Source organism: Erpetoichthys calabaricus, chromosome 4 (genome assembly GCF_900747795.2).
Source record: "Erpetoichthys calabaricus chromosome 4, fErpCal1.3, whole genome shotgun sequence".
Taxonomy (NCBI): Eukaryota; Metazoa; Chordata; class Cladistia; order Polypteriformes; family Polypteridae; genus Erpetoichthys; species Erpetoichthys calabaricus.
In genome coordinates this window covers 282,307,088-282,327,105 of record NC_041397.2, presented here as the reverse complement: position 1 = coordinate 282,327,105, position 20,018 = coordinate 282,307,088, and positions in this window count along the sequence as shown.

Genomic DNA, 20,018 nt, shown 5'->3' with positions numbered 1-20,018 from the left:
TTAAACTGTATAATCCAATTGAAGCAACACCAGAGCATTTCTACGAAAAAATTAACACCAAGCAAGAAAACACATAAAGACTCAGTACCCTGACTTCTTCTAAGGTTTAGGGCAGATCTGAAAATCCTGCTTTTCATGTATAAAGCAAAGAAAAGCCAAGCAAAATGACACCTTTTATTGGCTAACTAGAAAGATTACAATATGCAAGCTTTCGAGGCAACTCAGGCCCCTTCTTCAGGCAAGATGTAATACAGAAACTGGAGTTCCCTGTGTTTATATACACACTCTAGGACAAGAAACAACATTGGTAAATCTTTCAATGAGAAATTTTAAATGTAAAAAATTAATAGATTCATTCAGGCTAAGGTTAATTTATCAAGAGAGAGAAGAACAATGTATGGTCAAGATCTTTGGATAAGATAACTGTCCAACAAAGTCTTTTGAAGTTTGTAATGAGTTTTTTCAAAACAATGTGGATCTGTAGACAGGTTGTCTGTCATTCTGAGAGATGTAAACAATCCTCATATCTGGCCATAAAACTCTTCTCTTTATTCAAGCCATGTTGTAATGTATTAAATTTTAGCATGAGTTTAACTTCCCATTCTTTTCTCTCTTGCTGTGTTCTGAAGTTGCCCATAAGCACTGTGACTTTAAAGTCCCTCTCACAGTGTCCATGGCTGTTGAAGTGGGCCGCTACAGGAACATCTGTGTTGCCACGTTTAATGTGGAACCTGTGTAAGTTCATTCTTTGGCGGAGTGTTTGTCCAGTTTCTCCCACATAGAGTGCAGTGTCAGGACATTTCATGCAGAGAATTAGGTAGACTACATTAGATGATCTGCAGGAAAATGATCCCTTTATGTGATGTTCAAGTCGGCAGTGTGGTATAACTATACGGTCTGTATCATAGATGTGGGCACATGTTTTGCATCTTTTCTGTAGGCATGGAGATGTGCCATTTTCTGTTTGTTCACTTAGGGAGCTTTGGACAATTAGTTGAAGGTTTGGTGGTCCAACTATCCACACTTATAATACTCGGTTTGCAGAGCAACTTTGTTTTAGGACATCTGCAAGGATTAGGGTTACCAGATGTCCCTTATATATGGGACATGTCCCATATTTGATAATTTTGTCCCCTGTCCCATACTGAACTTTCAGGGACACCCAAATGTCCCGTATTTAGCTCATTTTCAAATTTAGTAATAAAAATATATTTTTACTATCTTCTTATGGTACTTAGTTGTAACTTTATAAGTAATTCTACTTTCTTTTCTCAGATTATCTTGATGAAAATAACCCAAATGTAACGAGGAAACTAAAGTGTGCTGCCTACAGTTCATCCGAAAAGTATTCACAGCACATCACTTTTTCCACATATTGTTATGTTACAGTCTTATTCCAAAATGGATTAAATTAATTTTTTTCCTCAGAATTCTACACACAACACCCCATAATGACAACGTGAAAAAAGTTTACTTCAAGTTTTTGCAAATTTATTAAAAATAAAAAAACTGAGAAATCACATGTACATAAGTATTCACAGCCTTTGCTCAATACTTTGTCGATGCACCTTTGGCAGCAATTACAGCCTGAAGTCTTTTTGAATATGATGCCACAAGCTTGGCACACCTATCCTTGGCCAGTTTCGCCCATTCCTTTTTGCAGCACCTTTCAAGCTCCATCAGATTTGATGGGATGCATCGGTGCACGGCCATTTTAAGATCTCTCCAGAGATGTTCAATCGGATTCAAGTCTGGGCTGTGGCTGGGCCACTCAAGGACATTCACAGAGTTGTCTTGAAGCCACTCCTTTGATATCTTGGCTATGTGCTTAGGGTCGTTGTCCTGCTGAAAGATGAACCGTTGCCCCAGTCTGAGGTCAAGAGCGCTCTGGAGCAGGTTTTCATCCAGGATGTCTCTGTACATTGCTGCAGTCATCTTTCCCTTTATCCTGACTAATCTCCCAGTCCCTGCCGCTGAAAAACATCCCCACAGCATGATGCTGCCACCACCATGCTTCACTGTAGGGATGGTATTGGCCTGGTGATGAGCGGTGCCTGGTTTCCTCCAAAAGTGACGCCTGGCATTCACACCAAAGAGTTCAATCTTTGTCTCATCAGACCAGAGAATTTTGTTTCTCATGGTCTGAGAGTCCTTCAGGTGCCTTTTGGCAAACTCCAGGCGGGCTGCCATGTGCCTTTTACTAAGGAGTGGCTTCTGTCTGGCCACTCTACCATACAGGCCTGATTGGTGGATTGCTGCAGAGATGGTTGTCCTTCTGGAAGGTTCTCCTCTGTCCACAGAGGACCTCTGGAGCTCTGACAGAGTGACCATCATGTTCTTGGTCACCTCCCTGACTAAGGCCCTTCTCCCCCGATCGCTCAGTTTAGATGGCCGGCCAGCTCTAGGAAGAGCCCTGGTGGTTTCAAACTTCTTCCACTTACGGATGATGGAGGCCACTATGCTCATTGGGACCTTCAAAGCAGCAGAAATTTCTCTGTAACCTTCCCCAGATTTGTGCCTCGAGACAATCCTGTCTCTGAGGTCTACAGACAATTGACTTCATGCTTGGTTTGTGCTCTGACATGAACTGTCAACTGTGGGACTTTATATAGACAAGTGTGTGCCTTTCCAAATCATGTCCAATCAACTGAATTTACCACAGGTGGACTCCAGTTAATCCGCAGAAACATCTCAAGGATGATCAGGGGAAACAGGAGGCACCTGAGCTTCATGGCAAAGGCTGTGAATACTTATGTACATGTGCTTTCTCAATTTTTTTATTTTTAATAAATTTGCAAAAATTTCAAGTAAACTTTTTTCACATTGTCATTATGGGGTGTTGTGTGTAGAATTCTGAGGAAAAAAATGAATTTAATCCATTTTGGAATAAGGTTGTAACATAGCAAAATGTGGAAAAAGTGATGCGCTGTGAATACTTTCTGGATGCACTGTATTTGCAACTTGCCCAGTTGCTATGGTTGGCTGAGGACAGTGACACTCTTACCATTTTACTCTCCAGCTGTGCTGCTCTGCAGTTCTGTATCAGCATTGCAACATAACAGTGTCAACAAAGTGTGTTGTTACTACTTGCCATGGCCCACTTTTTTTCTAACTGCCTGTATTAAATAATAATAATATTTCTCTGTTGTCTGTATTAAATAAATATCCATCCATGCATTTTCCAACCCGCTGAATCCGAACACAGGGTCACGGGGGTCTGCTGGAGCCAATCCCAGCCAACACAGGGCACAAGGCAGGAACCAATCCCGGGCAGGGTGCCAACCCACCGCAGATTAAATATATATTTTCAAATGATTTCACTTTTACAGAATTTTTTTTTCGCTTGTATTAAATAATTTTCAAATGATTTTACTTTTGTTTTCCTCATAACCCATTAAAATCCTTGCTTTTTGTTTTTAACTTATGTCTCTACTTTTATATAATATATTGGTCTGGGTGTGTAGAGGGCATGTATACATTTATATATATAGTAAAGAATTTAGAGATTTTAAGAGTGTTCTGTATTTCTAATTTTCTAATCTGGCAACCCTAAAGAGGACACAAAATTTGCTGCCAAAATGTTAGCTGAAACACAAAGTGAAAAGTGTTAAGGTAGCACTGGGATAAAATCAAATTTGAATGAAACAACCAAAAGAGGAGCCATTTGAACAGGCAGGGGACCGCAAACAGAAGACTAAGACAGAGATCATCATTACCAATTCATACCCAAGAACTACAATCAAAAACACAAAATAGTAATTCAGGATCCGTGGAGTCAAATAAGGAAATAATAAAAGCAAATGTGCAATTTTTTTCATTTTGTCATTTTTTTTTTATCAGAATCCATCAGACTTACATAATTATAGTCTTTAAATGGTTACATAGCTAACGTGATGCATATAACATCCTGGACTGCTCTCCACGGCAGCCACCAAAGCAAAGCGGCTACTGCAAGACAATGTGGGGGCAACCAAAAGAAAACAAAACAAATTGTGAATAATTTGAAAAAAAATGAATAACTCTATGAACACAGAAAAAAATATTTACAATGAAAAAATGTGAGACAAGTCAAGAATCATGACAAAAGCGGAAAACTATAGATTTCAGAACCAAAATTCAAAAAAGAAAATCACACAAAGGTCTTTGTTTTATCTGCAATCCCATTGTTCTCAAACTGATGATAACTACAATATGTAGTCAGCATGGTTTTATTTTGTAATCATTATTATCCATTACACAGAACAGTAAATCTGACTTATAATTATAGAATATATAAAATAACATAAATAAAAAAATTAATTGACTTTTAAGAAACTTGTTAGTATTCCATATTGTGGCCGCCAGTAGGTGCTGTAGCTCCCTAAACACCTGATACACACACACAGGCTTGGACACAAGTGCCGGTAAACAAGAGCTTTTATTCAGTGTGAAACTCTTCCAAGATTATCCCACACCACCACCACAAGTACAATGAAAGCTCACAGCAACACTTTGTTTTTTCTTCTCTCCTTTTCTCTGTCTGCTTCCTCTGCTCCTCCAGCAATCTTTCTCCTCCTTCTCCCCATTCTGGATCTCTGAACTGTGGCAGGCAGCTCCTTTTATATTACACCCGGAAGTACTTCCGAATAAGGTGGGGGCCCGACAAAACAGGGCTCACCAGTCCTCTCTGCACCCTTTGACAGTGCCCACAGGACCCAACATGGCTGAGCCAAAGAACTCCACTTCCCATGATGCCTTGTGAGAATCCAGGGCACAGCCATAACCCAGGGGGGTTGCCATATATTAACCCGGGGGAGAAAAGTAACCGTGCAGGCTGTGGGTGTCTACCTATCTAAGACAGATTGATTTCTAAGCATTCAACATAGATCTTAGCATTCACATTTGCAGTGCTCCATCTATTTTGTAATGCATGCAGTAATAAAATGCATTGCAGTGATCATTTCAGTAGATGATGCATGCATCACAAACATTTGCCGCAATAAAATGCATTGCTTAAAATTTTTGTTGATGCACTATATATTGGAATGATGAATAAAATGCATATGTCTTTTGGTATGGGATTCATAAAAGTAGTGCTAATATTTGTGATGCGACGTCTGTTGGAATGACAGAGATATAACAACCAGATGGACACACAGGCACGCATTCTTTTATTAAAGTGGTGAATATGTAACTGATACTGAGCATTTTGCAAACAAAGTTTAATACCACATCTGATCAATATATACTTTTAAAACCAGCCATGCTGGTATATTTATTTATTTGAAATCTTCTTGTAGGGCAGTGGAGTGTCATTTAGTTTGAAAAATGTCTAGCACACAATTTGAATAATCTCTGAACTGATATTTCTCAAATCTGGGCTTCCTGGACCATCTTCTCAGACAGAGTTCCTGTGTAGTGAGATATCCCAAACTGTTGTTTCTCTGGTTTTATATTTTCTGGGGGCACATGACCAGGAGTGGTCTTCATGCCTCCTGGGCTGGAATTGATCTCTTGTGTACCTGATCTTCTTTCTCAGGGATGTCTGAGGCGATGAACTTCCATTTCCCACTTGAAAATAAATCTGGATAGGCTAGGAGATATCATTCTCAAAACTCTTTTTAACAGTTTCCATGGAGCTCTGAGCATATTTTGGATCAAGAGCGGAAATGAACTGTGATTCATTCCATCTCTAAGTATGTGTGGTGTCGCTCTCTCTCTCCCTCTCTTTCTCAACTTTGGACATCTGGACACGTCCATTTTTCCCCATTCTTCTTTACAAAACTGCTGAAGCTCATTCATGCTGCATGGAGATTATGATTGAACAGCCCTTGTCAAGTCCAGCCACAAATTCAGTGGACTCAAGGACATTAACATTGTTGTTTTTAAGCCATTCTTGTGAATCGTTGGTGTTATAATCGGGGCCATTGTTTTTCACAATTGCTCAGTTTTTCCAGTGATGCTCTAGACAGATTAGCATGTTCTAGACAGATTTACATACTAATTTCTTAATGATTCATTTACCTGGACTCCAAAGGATATTCAGTGTCTTGGATATTTTCTTCCTTCTATCTCCTGACTTATGCTTTTCAATCACCTTTTCACTGAGTTCCTTGGAGTGTTCTTTTGTCTTCATTGTGTAGGTTAGGCCACCATAGTGACTCACCACAAGCTGGACCTTCCAGATAAGGTGCATTGAGACCACAAACAAGTGAAACCCCAAACAGATGATCTCCATCTGGGACTTCTAAAACTAATTGGCTGCATCACTGATGATTTAGGCGTGTCATATTAAAGAGGATGAATACTTATACAAGCAACTATTTTGTGTTTTACTGTATATTTGTAATTAATTTACAGCACATTGCAGAGATCTGTTCTCCTGTTCACATTAAATAGTGCTTTTCTATTGATCAATGTCAGAAAGCCAAATTAAATCAACGTTGATTTAATGTTGTATGCAATAAAATGTGAACCTTCTAAGGCAGTGACCACTTTTATAGACACTGCACGAGTTTCCCCAATTGTGTAATCATTTCTAATATTTTTACTTCCTTCATGGAACATTACTATTGATATTAAATGTCATCTACCACATATCTTCCTGTGTTGGGATTGTGTTTAGGTTCTGTAATGATTCTTCTGCCTCCAGGCTGTTTCTTACTTCATCTAATTTGGTTTGTATTAACCTTATGTCTTTGTCAGTTACATTTTGCATGTAGATCATTTAAATACATTAGAAAGACCACTGGTCACTACTTTTAACATCACCTAATTCAGAAAAAGTTCCTTGTGCCATAATCCTTTGGTTTCTGTATTTGATTCTCACTCCCATGTGTTCTAAGCGTCTCTTCATTTTTCCTGGGTACAAAGAAGGAAGTAGGTACACTGTACTGCTTCTGTATTTTCCTTTAAAGGATCAGAAAATATAAATTATACCTGACTGAATATGTACCACAACTTCGGCTGGTTGCAGGCATTCTAATTCTTCTATAGTTAGACTACAAAAGCATTTCATCCACTTTTCTTTCCAATCGTTTCCAGATCCTCCTGGGAATTTTTGTTACTATCCAAGCTACAGGTCCTGGACCTTCAGCTAGTGAGGTGGCCCATATATCTGCCAGAATCTCAGCAGAGACCATTCTGGTTTGTTTAATTCAATTATTTCTATAGTTATCTCTGTTATCTATTAGAATCTCATTTGAGAACATCCTGATTCCTTAGATGTATTACTGTTATTGCAGTCATCATTTTCAGTATTTCATGAGACAATATTCTGGTTCATTTTATGAATTTTTTCAGTTATAACTGTAGTTATAATACAAAGTGTGACATTATTGTACAGCTGTTTTAAAAGGCAGCTGCTAGTACATTCTGACATTCAAACTCTTAACGCATGATTAACCAGTGTAAGTGAAATCAAGAAAAACAAATTGTAATGGACATCAGGCATGGGTTGGCGTTCTGACTGGCATGGTTCAAAAATCCTTATCCAGCCAGAAGGCCAGTGTAACTGAAGGTCAGGGGGAGACCAATCACATGGACTATTTGCTCCCCTGATAGAATAGGTGACAATCTTCCTGTGCTACAATACTGGCATGGATTCCTGCAGGGCAGGCTGGGAATTGCAATCCCAGTAGAGGTATTTGACTGAGGTGTTCCATGGGTCCCGCCATGGGTAGCTGCAGAGACACATCATCCCCATTTCTGCATGACCTGAAAGTGCTTCCAGCCTTTAGCATGGTAACACCTGAAGTATTCCCTGGCCTGGCCTAAAGGAAATCACTCAACCTCATCCAGGAATGGTGGAGTGGAAGGAAGGAAAGAAAGAAAGAAAGAAAGAAAGAAAGAAAGAAAGAAAGAAAGAAAGAAAGAAAGAAAGAAAGAAAGAAAGAAAGAAAGAAAGAAAGAAAGAAAGAAAGAATTGTACCTGTGCCATGTTTGTGCATTTCCTTTGAAGATATTTGTTAAAATAAATTATTATTTGAATTGTGACTTGTGTTGTTGTTGATGTGTTGATGGGTTTGGAGACTCAGTGACACCCCCTACAGGTTACAAAATCTAAAAGAAACTGTAAGTTTAATTTGGTAATGACTTTTGATAGATAATTTAGTTTGATATTTTTGTGTAAAAAAAAAAAAATAATAACCGGTCTAGTTATCACTTCAGACTAAGAACTGTGAATAACAGTTTGGTTTTGAGTGAACATCTCTTATCGTTAATATGAATCAGACCTCTGCCTCTCCTGCTGGAACATCCTAAAAATATGGATGCTTCTCTCTCTCTGACACTTCATTTCATCCAAAGTCTGTTTAAAAATTCTCTGAAGAATACCTTCTGTGAGAAGCTTTCATAGGACTTCTTCACTACATGGCCAAAAATCTCAGCTGGTATATTTCCATCCATCCATCCATTTTCCAACCCGCTGAATCCAAATACAGGGTCACGGGGGTCTGCTGGAGCCAATCCCAGCCAACACAGGGCACAAGGCAGGAACCAATCTCGAGCAGGGTGCCAACCCACCACAGCAGCTGGTATATTTTGAATCTGAAAATCAGAAATTCAACCTGAAGATCAACCCACATTGAGCTCTTCATCCTATCATCTAGAAAGAAACAATCTGTCCTGCGTAAGAACGTTATTTTGGCTGCTTGTGTTTTACTATACTTTCCATCACTTCTCAGAGCTCATAACCACGAAGTAGGTTAACACAAAGAGAATAGTATAGCCTATTCTACACCCCATGCTTTGTAAAGTTAGAAGTATTTGGAAAGGTTAAAATAATTGGCAGGACATCATATCATTGAACAGGAACTTCTTGTATATAAATACTACAGTTAATGAAAGCGTTATATGATCTCATCATCTCCATGTTAGATGTGCTGAGAGTGATGGGCACAAGTGATAGTTATGTAGAACAGAACACCAAAAAGAACTCAGAACATTTCCCTTAACACATTTCTCTAACCTCCCTTTGAACAGAACCCAAGGCCCCTTAACCTGTTCATCTGGGGCAGCTTCTCTACCCCTACTCTGCACATCAAGCCAATCTTTTCCGAGAGAAGATCACAACATCAATTTTAGAGGTGCTAGTTCTCATCCTGACTGTGCGACTTTAGTTGGGAACTGCTAAACTCTATGCCTCTGATCAACAATAGGTATGTGGTAAAGATTTGTTTAAGAACTTTTCTTAGTTAAAGATGCAACATATTTTTCTAACAAGCTGACAGGTAAAAAGCTCATGTCGGCTGAAGAGCTGCCAACAAAATACTAGCAAAAAAGCAAAGTAGCAAAAAGACAGTGTAGCAAATGGAAAAAAGGTGAAAACAGCAAACAGTATATAGGAGGATTCCCAGTAGGTACTTATGATGCACTTGTTAGATTGTTTTAGCCATGTTTCTGTAACCTAGCTCTATAATAGACAGTTCTGTTTTTCTTTTTTTTAATTCTGTTGCTATAGTTTCTGCATTGCAGTTCCAAAGAAGCAGATTTGAATCCCACTTGCACTGTACACACTTGTAGGTGTGAGAATTTCTTGCAAAGTAATCATGTCTTTAAATCTACAAAACACAATGGTATAATATTGCTTTTCAAAACCATATTTTTCCACTGATTTTTTAATTTGGAAATATCTCCAGAAACAATTGTATTTGCTGCTATCATACTATGAGATATTATATTACTTCTTAACCTACACAATCCAGTCCAGGGTCGCAGGAGGAACTGGAGAATATCCCAGCTAGCATAGGGTGCAAGGCAGGAACAAAACCTGGACACAGTGCCAGTGCACTGCAGAGCAAACACACACCTACACATCCAAAAACACGCTATGGCCAATTTAGCGTTGCCAATTCCCTTAACCTGCATGTCTTTGGACAGTGGAAGGAAAATGGAACACCAGCAGGAAACACCCTCACAGACAGGAGAAGAACATGTAAACTCTAACCCTGGTTTCCATCCCAATTGTATTTCTGCCATTGAAAGTAACTCTAACTTACCAGATTGCTGTTGACTGTTTACAACTGATTTGGTCATAAACAATACAAATAATTAAAAATGAAATTCTAGTACAAAAATACTGTAATTAACTTTTGATAAATCAACAGCTTTATGAAACTGTTGCTGTTTTACTTTGAAACAAATGGCTGAATGGATAGCATATAGCACATACTGAATTATATACAGACTCCGTGTTTTGATGATAGATGCCCACTCATATCATTTTTGTTTCTTACTTGGCACCTTATATACAGTGTGGTACCTGGATGGGGGTGGTACCCAGACGGGACGCCCGAGGAGGGCTTGTGCCTCATCCAGACCTCGAGGGGGCGACCGCCCTGGGGGCCACAGGTAGAGATCTGGAAAGCTCGACCCTGTAGGGGCCCATGGTCACCGCCAGGGGGACCCCAATACCTGGAGGACCCTGGACCTCAGCACTTCCGCCACACCAGGAAGTGCTGGAGGGGAAGAGGAACAGGGACACCCAGAGTGCTTCCGGGGATACAGCTGGCACTTCCGCCACACTGGGGCGTGTCGGTGGGAGATTGCCGGGGACGCACCTGGAGCACATCCGGATGCTTATTTAAAGGGGCCGCCTCCCTTCAGTGGATGACTTGAGTCGGGAGCATAGTGTGGACGAGGTCTCTGGAGGGGAGAAGGAGGCGGTCTGAAGAGGACAAAAGAAGGCATTGTTGATTGGCCTGGACTGTGGGGTATTGGGGTTTGTGAGAGTAATCATTGTGTAATGGAGTACCTCAATAAACGTGTGGGGGTGATTTAAACGTGTCTGCCTGTCTGTGTCCGGGTCAAGTTCCACAACAGTTACATTCCACATTGCATCATTCTGTCCAGCTATGGCACCTGATATGCAGTCACAGTCCACATTGTATCATTGCTTCTTGCTATGGTTATGCTGAAGTCTTAGATGTGTGTTGCTATCAAGCAAAGAAAGCTGACTACTTTTTGTCACATTTTAATACATTTTCAGGTCCGCTGTGTCTTTGAGGTCCAGCATTGTGCTGTTCATTCATGGCTTGCTCTGTTTATTTTGTGCTATTCTCTCTTTCTCCACTTGGTAAAAGGTTCAGGCTGTTGGCTGATCACTCCAGCCAGATATGTGAAAAATATTGTAATGGCATTCCTGGTGATTTTATATATGGTTTTACCTAGGTGAGATTAATAATCACTGGGGTGATCATGGCAGGGGCTACTTCTGGCCTATTAAATTGCTATATTTTACATACCCAACTGAATGACTGGCAGAGTGTCATGTGTTGGTCAAGCATGCAAACAAGAGTTTTGTTGTTGTTTGTGAACATGACTTGTGTATTATAAGCAAACTGACTCACACAGTTACCTTCTATACAGCTCCTTCAAAAACTCTCTATCTCTTTCAAATGTCTTTAGACTCCACTGCTGCTGCAGGGATGAAGTTGACTTCTATAATGAAGTACTCAGAATGAGGAGTTTCTTCATTGCTAGAAAATACCCTTCTCATATTGTGGAAAAGGTCCTCAATCATGCCAGGAGTAGACTCGTAATATCCACTCTAAGAGTAGCACCAATAATGAAACGTACGTCTTGTTGTTCCTCCCATTCCAGCCTAACACTCTATCTACCCTACAGGACATTAAACAAAATTTTCCCATTTTGCAGACGGATTCATCTACAAGAGCTTCTTTACCTAACCCTTCATTGATCTCTTCTCGTCGATCACTTTACTTTACTTCTCATCCACAGCTCACCAGGCATTCTGAGCTGTAACAAGAGGCACTGAGTCACTTGCAAATATGTCACCAAGAACACCCTTGTATCTGGTTCTACTGGTAAATTCAATCCTAAACACCAGGCCTGTTGTCATTCTAACATTCTTATCTACTGCATTTGTTGTACGAAGTGTCCAGCCATCTGCTACACATAGGTGAAACAAGGAGACGGCTTGCAGACTGTTCCAGGGATCACATTCAAGCTTTTAAAGACCTCACAAGCCCTATAAGTAGAGCACGTCACATCCCTTGATCATAGCCATGCTGATCTCTCCATTTGTGTTCTTTCACTGGGCTTCAAAGACTCATATTTCCCCAGGTTTTAATGACTGGCCAACTTTTTAATATCTTTCTTCAACTTCTTTTCTGGTAGCCCGTCACACCTACTCTCATCTTTTCTCCTTTCATCTACCCTGGTTTTGATCACTCCTTCCCCTCCTATTTATGTTACCTGTTTGTTTATTCCTTTTCAATTCACATCTTATACAGCTGAAACATTAGGCTTTTAACCTTTTTTCCTTTTCAGTGTGGGAATAACTTTTTATTTAATAAATGGCATGGTGCACCTGGGCAGTAGCTATGAAGATTGATGCAGTGGTGAGAACTGTGGACTTCACGGACCCTTTCTCCATCCATCCCTTATTGCTTCTTTGCACTCTGAACTTTACAGGGGGGTGATAAGTTCCTTATGGTTCAATGCGATGCAGTGCAGCAGTTAAGCAGCTAAGAAGAGGGGTACGATGCAAAGTTCAATGCGATTTGGAGTTCATAGGGACCCTCCTGCACCCTTATTGCTTATTGCTTCAATATGTCTGTGATTTCATGGGGGACCCAATTGCTTCGAAACTTATTTGTTACTGAGGATGGAAAGCTGGTATTGATAACAAAATCAAAAATTTAGTACCGAGCCAATACTAAACTCATATTACTGAAAGAACTGAATTATTGGGAGGTGGATCGGTGAAGGTCGACATGTGCTCACTCCCAGTGATCCTGTGTACATTCAAGAATTGATCATGAAGTCCTTTACCAATACCTTGGGTAGATCTGTGGCAGATGAAATTTAATGTAACTAAATGTAAAGTATTACATGTGCAGTGTAAAAAATGTTAGATTTGAATGCACAATGGCAGGTCTTAAACTTGAAAGTCCACTGTCAACTATTGGGCAGTGTACAGAAGCCATTAAGAAGGGTAACAGAATGTTCGGTCATATAGCACAATGTATAGAGCAAAAGTCCAAGGAGGTTATGCTGAAGCTTTATAATGTACTGGTGTGGCTTCACTTGGAATACTCCATCTATTTCTGGTCTCTGGGCTACAAAAACAACATAGTGCTATAAAAAGTCCAGAGAAGATTATCTAAGCTGATTCCAGGACTGCAGAGTATTGAGTTATGAGGAAAGATGAAAGGATTTTCAATTTAAGCAAATGGAACTTAAGGGGGGACATGATTGAAGTGTTTAAAATTATGAAAAGAATTGCTACATTGTATCGAGACTTACTTTAAAATTAGTTCAAGAAGAACACAGGGGCACAGTTGGAAACTTGTTAAAGGCAAATTTTCCACAAGCGGTAAGAAGTTTTTCTTCACACAGAGAACTTGAGACACATGAATTAAATCACCAAGTAGTGTGGTGTACAGTAAGGCTCTTCAAAAATCAACTTATTATTGTTTTACGGCAATTAGGTAGATAGGATTGAGGAACTTTATTGGGCTGAATGGCCTGTTCTTGTCAAAATGTTTCTAATGTTCTAAGGTTGACTAACTTCCAAAGAGACTAGGGAACGAATTAAATAACATGCATATGGAAAATATATAATAACATTCCAGATGTTTACATACAGTTCAAGATAAGTAATCCCTCCAATGTGTCCTGGGTTTATCTCTCATATTGGCCATGCATGATACACTCCCATGTGAGATATCCTCTGTAGAAGACAAACAATATTCATGTGCATAAGTGTATAGAATTGTATTAAATGAGGAAACAAATCAAGCATTTTCCAGTTAGACACTGCCCTAAACTAAATGTTTAAATGAACGAGGTGAATTTACAGCCTGGGCACCATGGTGAATAGCGTGTTAATGTAATTTGCCGTTGTGTACAGTATGACCATATGTATATTTTGGTCTTTAATTTTTATATTACATCTTATATTTATTTTGTTTTAATGGTTTTATTCATAATAATTTGTAATTGATTGGAAAATATGTACCATCTCCAAGAGAGGAGAGTACTGTTACTGAGCAGCAGCAATCAAACCGGATATGTTTCCTCAATTATAAAGTAAACACTTGCCGAGTTGTAACAGATTACGGTTATGAAATTCTATTTTGAATCAATAATTATTGTTTTTCATACTGAACACACCATTGTAAGTACAATCCAGATAACAAGATAAGGCCAAGAAAATCCAATACATTGTAGTGACTAACTTTGTGGATAAAGGGAGAATAAGGACACAGAGGACAACAAATCCAATCAACAAAAGAACATTTTATTTATTTGCCTGATTCAAATAAGAAAAAGGAAAGAGCGCAATCAAATAAATAACAGAATTACAGAATTATTTAAGTCTCAACTAACACTTTCCTATTGCTGTGACTGTGGAAAATATTGCTAACTAAGCTCCAGCTCTGGTGTTTTTCTTTGGCCCCAAAACATTCCACAACTAAACGTTATGCTAGTTTTTTCAGGGCTCACAGCAAGTATTTTGCAACTTCCAAAGTTCCGAATGATTAAGTTCAACCCCTGTATTTTTTTTCTCTTTGCTCCCAGAGGCAATATTTTTCATACTGAGTCTCACAGTCTTTTCTTCTGGTTGCGCCTGTGAGCCCCATTAGTTATACCAGTGACTGAAGTGGAAATTAAAAGAACTGCTGGTATTCTTTGTTGTATGTGTATGTAGCAAAGTGTAATCTCTCACTTGTGATTTTGTTTTGTTTTAATTATGAACTTCCCCAATATCAATTGTTCATGTAAATAGTTAGTAGTATACCGATCATACATAATGTTATAGTACGGGCGTTAATTAATGCTGCACCTCACAACCTGCATGTACCTTATTTCTTGGCTTGGCCGCCAGAAGCACGGTGGATGCTGTAAGGGGTAGGTGGTGTTTTCAGCCCTCCCCAAGCTTTTTCTAATTTTATTTTATTTAATTTGTTGTGTATATTATTTGGAAATGTTCGAGTGTATATTAAGTCATGTGTGTCTTTCCCAAGCTCTTACATGTACTTTTTCTATGTTTACTTTTGAAAATTAAGAAAAAGTTAATGGTTATTTTTTTTAACATAGTGAATAGCATGTTAATGTAATTTGCCGTTGTGTACAGTATGACCATATTTATATTTTGGGTTTTAATTTTTGTATTACATCTTATATTTATTTTGTTTTAATGGTTTTGTTCATAATAATTTGTAATTGATTTGATTTATTATTGAATAGGCATAGGGGAGAAGGTGTTTGTGTGACAACCTGTTCTTTTTTTCTTTTTGTTTCTGGAAAGGTATGCTACTCTGTTTTTTTTATTAAGATTATAAAGTGTGTGACAGATAAGGGGCACTCTCGCTCCCTTGAACCCTCTGATCAGACGCCTGGCACCAGATAAAAGTCCAAATATAATATTTATTTGAACAATAATGTGCACAAATCACCCTCCTCTCCACAATACTCATAAATAAATTCACAATACACTAATCAATAATTAATCCTCCACTCTCCCAGACGCATTGCCACCATTCCACCCAGCTCAGCTCAACTCTGGGATCTCCCACAGTCCTTTATATAGTCTGTGACCCAGAAGTGCTCCTGAACCCCTGTCCATGTGACTTCTTAGTACTTCCGGGTGAGATCCAAAAGTCTTCTTTTCAACCCGGAAGTACGTCAGTCTTTTTGTTCACGTGATTATGACACACTTCTGGGTTGTATGCGAAAGTCTAGTTGCACCTCCCTGCAACGCCTTCTAGGGGCCCCTGTGGTATCCAGCAGGGTTGTGGATAAAAACTCCAATGTCCATAATTCCCTACTGGCATTCGGGGCACCTCCATGCTGCAGGGAGGGCTCCATCTGGCAGCCTGGGGGTATTGGCCGGGATGAAAGGCCGGCCATATCCCACAAGTTATAATAGTTTTTATTGTGTAAGGATATGTATAGTATAAATAGTTTTTTCTGGAAAATCTGAATAATATTTTGTAAATAGTTTTATATGTTATATGTTAATTGTGTTACTGAAGAAAAAAGAAGCACAGTGGATGCGGTAAGGGGCATAGCGGAGAAGCTGTTCGTGTGACCCCCTGCTCTTTTTTTATTTCTGTGGACTTCCAAGAATCTGAAACTCTGGACTGTCTTCACCCTCTCACCATTAATGCTTATGGGATGGTGACCACTGCAGTTCAGTCTCTTGAAGTCCAGAATCAGTTCCTTTGTTTTCTTGGAATTGAGTTCAAGGTTGTTGTTCTGACTCCAACTATCCAGATTCTCAACCTCTTCTCTATAGGCTGCTTCATCATTATTGGAGATCAGGGCTATCACATTAGTGTCATTGGCAAACTTTATTATGATGTTAGTACCATGGGTAGGTTTGCAGGCATTTATGAAGAGGAAGTAAAGGAGAGAGCTCAGTACACAGCCCTGCAGTACCCCATTGTTACTTTATGAAGGATTGTATTTGTCATTCCAATAGGTGGCACATCACAAACATCAACACTGCTTTTAAGAATCTCATACCAAATGGCCTTATAACAGAGGCACTGCTTTGTACACTGAAAATGTTAGTGCTAAGGTCTGTGTTGATTACTTTCAGATTTCAATCCGTCTTAGGTGAGAGTAGCACAGCTAGTAAAGGAAACAAAACCTTCAACAGATTACATCGGGGTACTGAACTCCCATCCTCGAGGTCCACAGTGGCTGTAGGTTTATCCTTTAGCAAAATGTTTAATTAAAACCCATTTATTTACTGTATGTTTTTTGGGCTTAATTTTAGTTGGCTTGTTTGTTACGATTCAGAACCCTTATTTGCTTATTTTAGTTTTACACAGCTGCGTTAAGATTTTAATTGTTGCCTGTTTTCCTAATGAGCCATCAGTTAATAATGAGGTACCAATGACAAAGGACCTGCCAGTTCTCTAGCTAATGTGCTTCTACTTAAACCTGTGTACATACATTATGAAGTATATGTGTTAATACAATGTTTTGAAATAATAGAGAAGGGAAGGATCAAGAGATATGAATCTATTCTGGACCACAAAAACATATAGATAATACTCTCAGAAAATGAAAAATCTAGAATGTTATAAAGATTTGCCTTGGAAGAATGAAAGCACTAACAAGCCATTTAATTAAATACCAAGTTTCATTATCTGCAAGGCCTGGCTTCTAACTATGAAAAGGGATGGAATGAGAACCTGCACCCAATGTAGACCTCCAGGACCACACTGAAGTACCACTGGTTTACACAAATCAAAATAACTGACAAGACACAAGAGTGGTTTGATGATATGAGTTGACCACACATTACATTTAGCATTAGTTCAAATAGTACTGAAGAAACTACAAAATGAAGTGCAATCAATCTTGGGTTTTGTATGCATTTCAAATAGATGAGTTGGAGTTAAAATCTTTACGTATGTCCAATTTTTATTTTGTCCCAAAAGTGGAATTTATTGTAACACATATTTAATTATCTTTAGCAATTGAATAATTTCCCAGTTATGTGGTTTCTGATTTTATGCCATAGTTTAGACAATTAAATGCATGTTGAAGGTAGGAGAGCAGCATAATGGTGCAGTGATTATCTTTACAGCTCCATAGATATGAGCTCAGGTCCCAGTCGATTCACTCTCTGTGCCAGTATGAACAAAACTCTCTCCGTTTGTCTACATTAAGTACTCCTGTGTCCTTCCACATCCTAAAGCTGTGCATATTTTGACTGAGTGATCACTTAAAACTGTCCCAGTGTGAGTGTAAATGTGTAGAAGTCTTCACAGTGACGGCATGGAATCTCATCCTGACACACAGTACTGCTGGATCTGTGTGACTCTGAATATAATCAGTTTATTACATTACAGTTTATTTTTAAGATTTTGATCCTAAAACGCATAACTTTATGGTCTATAGTTTTGAGTGCGCAATTAAGAGCAATTAACTTGCATTATGTAAATAAAAAAGTATATTTAATTTTTTATCTAATTTGACATTTCAAGAGTGCATTGAATTTGCTGTGTCTTTATAAACAAATTCGGTTTCATTGATTTTGCATTACAGTCACAGTTGACGTGAATGCTGCTGAATCAGGAAGCATCACTGCAGGTAGCTTCTAGTCAAATTGTGATATTTTTAAATGGCAGCTGAACTCCCTGTCACATTTTTTATTGACTTGTATTGACTGCAGAAAAGGAACTATTTAACATTTAGATACCCAGTGCAGGATTTTCAATATCTTGTTTGTTTATATCTATATCCTGTACTTGTGTGCAAGTTGCTTCCCCTGTTCATTTACTTGTACTGTATTTTATTTAAGGCTTACAAAGCCTCCATCCTTATGAAACAACAGGGGTAGGCAAAAAGCCTTCTGCAGTCATTACTTCTCTACTATTGCTATTGTTTTTAAATGAGTGACTGAGAGATACTGAAAGAGCACTTTGATCTTCTTCCTACTGAGACTCACAACAATGTGTATTTACTTGGACAAAACCAGCTCAGAAACACTCCGGAAAGGTAAGCAATCAAGTAGGCGCTGCGAGAATAAGCTTGTCAGCAAAAACTAAGAGTTCTGGTTCGTTTAACATTATGAGACTGCTTGTAAAATTTGGATTTCATACTGCAATTTTACACACATAAAATTTGATAGATACTTTTCCAATATTATGATGCATTTAAAAAGCATCTTTAATTTGTTTGAGTACAGTGTAGTATTTAGGCATCTTGATTAGAATATACACAGTGGATTCACAAAGTATTTAGACCCCTTTATTTTCTGCACACTTTATTGTTGTAGATTTCTTTATAAATGTATACCTGTACATTTGTCATTTTTGCCCATCAATCTACAGTAAAAAAACAAAATAACAAACTGAAAACATTTTTCAGAAAGGTTTCCAAATTTATTAAAAACAAAAACAGGAATCTCTCATTTATTTAAGTATATATACTGCTCAAAAAATTAAAGGAACACTTTTTAATCAGAGTATAGCATCAAGTCAATGAAACTTGTGGGCTATTGATCTGGTCAGTTAAGTAGCAGAGGGGGTTGCTAATCAGTTTCAGCTGCTTTGGTGTTAATGAAATTAACAACAGGTGCACTAGAGGGGCAACAATGAGACGACCCCCAAAACAGGAATGGTTTAACAGGTGGAGCCCCCTGACATTTTTCCCTCCTCATCTTATTTGGACTGTTTTTTCACTTGTTTTGCATTTGGCTACGCTCAGTGTCACTATTGGTAGCATGAGAAGATACCTGGACCCTACAGAGGTTGCACAGGTAGTCCAACTTCTCCAGGATGGCAAATCAGTACGTGGCATTGCCAGAAGGTTTGCTGTGTCTCTCAGCACATTTTCAAGGTCATGGAGGAGATTTCAGGAGACAGGCAGTTCCTCTAGGAGAGCTGGACAGGGCCGTAGAAGGTCCTTAACCCATCAGCAGGACTGGTATACGCTTATTTGGACAAGGAGGAACAGGATGAGCACTGCCAGAGCCCTACAAAATGACCTTCAGCAGGCCACTGGAGTGAATGTCTCTGACCAAACAATCAGAAACAGACTTCATAAGGGTGGCCTGAGGGCCCGACGTCCTCTAGTGGGCCCTGTGCTCACTGCTTGGCACTGTGGAGCTCGATTGGCATTTGCCATAGAATAACATAGAATACCAGAATTGGCAGGTCCACCACTGGCACCCTGTGCTTTTCACAAATGAGAGCAGGTTCACCCTGAGCACATGTGACAGATGTGAAAGGGTCTGGAGAAGCCGTGGAGAACGTTATGCTGCCTGTAACATCATTCAGCATGAGCAGTTTGGAGGTAGGTCAGTGCTAGAATGGGGAGGCATATTTATGGAGGGATGCACAGACCTCTACAAGGCTAGACAACGGCATCTTGACTGCCATTAGGTATCGGGATGAAATCCTTGGCTCCATTGTCAGACCCTATGCTGGTGCAGTTTATATTGTCACAAACACGCTTGAGAGACATAGGGCTCAACTACTGATAATTACACTCCAAACCAGAGGATGGCATTGTTATCTTTACAGAACACTCCAACTCTGACATCACTT